This window comes from Daktulosphaira vitifoliae, unplaced genomic scaffold (genome assembly GCF_025091365.1).
Source record: "Daktulosphaira vitifoliae isolate Bord-2020 unplaced genomic scaffold, ASM2509136v1 Scaffold_1, whole genome shotgun sequence".
In the NCBI taxonomy this organism is placed as follows: Eukaryota; Metazoa; Arthropoda; class Insecta; order Hemiptera; family Phylloxeridae; genus Daktulosphaira; species Daktulosphaira vitifoliae.
Window position 1 is genome coordinate 86,607,419 of NW_026099572.1, and position 3,585 is coordinate 86,611,003.

A 3,585-nucleotide genomic window follows, 5' to 3' on the forward strand; every position below is an offset into this window, starting at 1 on the left:
GTATGATCATTCCTCTTCAAAGTTGAATCACATCATAAATAATTTAATTCTTAATAAAATACGTAATTTAATTAATTTAATAGCATCTACTTTATTCTATAATAAAGTATTCGATTAAGGATAAGACACTCATTAGGAAACTATTAAACATTTTTGTATAGGAAAAAACTGTTTAGTTCAAAACGCTCTTAAAAAATTTAATGGGAATCCTTATTTTTTATTTTAAATGACAGAGAAAGAATGTCTAACAATACTGTTCTTATATTATTTTTTATTTAATGAACCGATCTTTTGTTATTGCTTATTAAAGTAAAGCGATATTTTAGCAACATTCTATTGACAATTTAGTGTTGCACTTACAGTAGTCAGTAGTAATTTCTTCATCCTGTCAACTTCTCAAGTTTATATTGGCAATTCTCATTATCATATGTCATTTACTATAGCAAGAATAAATAATAATAATTTATTAAAGACAGATTGAAACTGATTGTTCTTGCCTTCAGTATTATGAAATTCAAATAAGTAATGAATTCAAATTTTCAACTCAATCTTTAAACTATTTGAATACCAATAGATTGATCAAATAAATATTAGAACAGGCTTGTTGAAATTTTTTTTTATCATATTAAACTTTAAAATATAATACATACACCACTCATTCTTCAGTAGTGTATTAGTCATCAAATTAAATATATATTATTCATGTCAATCCTTTAAACTATTCCGAGAAATATGTCTAAAAATGCATTGATACAAATCTAATGTAAAAACTTTAAGAAATTCTTTAGTTGTGACAAGTCATCTATTTTAAGTAAAATAATATGTAATTACTAACACAATTGAGTAGTAAACAGTTAATAGTAAAAGGTGTCACTTCTTGCACATATAGATGAATTAAATTTAATATAAAAGGACATAAAAACTGTGCAATTCGATTCACTGCTCATNTAGTAAACAGTTAATAGTAAAAGGTGTCACTTCTTGCACATATAGATGAATTAAATTTAATATAAAAGGACATAAAAACTGTCAATTCGATTCACTGCTCCTTGACTTAGTGAACTTTCAACAAGTACAAGAAGTGGCTCGACAAACTTATAATTTCACACAAAAAATGGAAGAATATTTATTTTCAACCTTACTTCAAATATCGCTAAGGTAAATTCACATTTCACAGAAGATTTATAAGGATTAAAGTCAAGTATAATGAATACATAAATTAAGTAGAGAACCAGAAAAATTAAGTGATTTCTAGAATAAAATAGTATTTTAATAAATAAAAAAAAATCAATAACGTTTATATGAAGTCAGCTAGCCTTGTCCTATCTTTGAGTAGGTTACCCATATAGTCAATACAAATGAAGTCTCTCCTGCGAAGACAAAGAACCCACTTGTGGTTTTTATACTACTCGAGGTATTTATTGACATGACTCATAATCAGCACAAGTGGCGTTGTTGATAATTTATGTGTGATAATTAATCAAAATAATTTCTATTTCAAGTTATTATTATATCAATACATTTTTAAACATCTCATTGTTTTTCTATATTTTACATCTTCTCATAAAACCCTCGTATACTCATATCCCGAGAGAAAATTATATTATATAATTTTATTCAATATATAGTAACTCAATTATTCTCATGCTCGTACAGATCAAACAATAACTAATTTTATACATCATTTTTATAATAGAAACCTATCATTTATATATACATTATATATTGTATATTTACATATACAATATGGATTTTTTTTAAAGATTATAAAAGTTTAGATTTTTTTATTATTAAAAGAAATGAAAAAAAAATTATCTAACTACATATATTTGTAGTTTTTTGAAACATTTTCCATTACAAAAACTTGAAAATAGTCAATAATTTCTTAGAAAAGGAGTGTCTTATTCTTAATTGATTACCTGTATATTAGTTTCATAGATATAGACATAAAAATATTTTTTAGGTCATTAACTCCACTTTTTTTTTTTATTCCACATATACAAACACCAATTTTTAAATATTTAAAAAAGAATGTGAATTCTTTGTTTATTTGTCAAACCACAGAGTAGTGGTTTTATTTATTTATAGACTATAAGAAATTACTAGTAACACTGCAGTAGAGTGGCAAGATTTTAGATTGTGAAGAATAAGTGTTTTTATGAAACATTATAGTATCAAATTAATTTGTAATTGAACTTGAATAGCTTTTAGCCAATCCAAATTATCTAAAGAAATTAAAACCCAACAATTTTACCCATAGTTGTGTAAGCCAACTACAAAAAGCTTTTTAAAAAACTATAAAGAACAATGAATAATATTAAATTAAATTTAATTAATTTCCTTAATCTAATAAAAGGAATATTGCCATCCTATGACCACCTTATGCATGGTGTTGTTAGTTACACTTTTACTATATTTATTAATCAATTTAATTTTACTATATTTAATAGATAAAATTTCTTTTTACTGTGGCAATAAAGATATTTAATTACAATAGAGAACATTTTAAGTTAAAGTATCATTTAAATGTAATGGAATTTTGTTAGACATATAGGAAAAATCAATAATAATTAACAGAAAGGCACATTTGATTAGGATAAAACGTGCAGACATTTTTTTAAAACAATATAACACATATTTAATATAAAAATATTAGGATAAATAGAATAAGATAAGTAAAAGTATATTAAGAAAAAATACAACAGGGCAATTTTTTTTTTTTTTTTTTTAATTTTTATTTGGCTTATAATTTTTTTATACATGCTCATCTGAATACCCTCTAACTCTGGTTTCAAAATTAAAATATAAAAAGTAAAAATAGGAAAATAGATTATGTATAATTTCTTCTTAATTAAAGAGAACTGAACGAGGAGTATAACTTGAAATCTGTAGATACAACAAAAAAATTTAATTTGATAAATATGTTTAAAAATACAACACACAGAATACTTGATTGTAAAATATGTACAAAAATATTACGATTTAATTGTATAAAAAGTGCAAAAAGAAAAAAAAACAGTATTTGAAACTACGCCCAACAATGAAATTTAAAAATTATTTAGAATCAGTAATTATTAAATAAATTCAAGACTAACAATATTACTAAATATTTACTTTAATCCCAATCAAATATACAGATGAAGTTACATGGGTTATGCCAAGTTATTTAATAATCCCAAAAGAAATTATAATATTTTACATTATTAAATAATTTAGTTCAATAATAATAATAAAAATAAAAAGATTGACAAACACTTAAATTATTATTAATATTAACCAAAAATCTGAATACAATAATCTCATTAAAACTAAAAACAATTAGGATAGGTTAAGAAAAGTCATTTTATGAGCATACCAAAACTACCAATACATTTATTTAAATCTACCTTAATAATAATGAGTACTTTTTTCTCTAATTGTTTATTTCTCCTATACAATTAAATTAGTGTTGAGTGTATGAACTATTCTTAAAAAGAAAATTCGGGTTTAATGGATTGATCACGAATATTGAATGAAAACACATTTATCACCTAATTGGTACAACATGAATAAAAATAATAACAATACTTAACTCCCCGTTTTTTT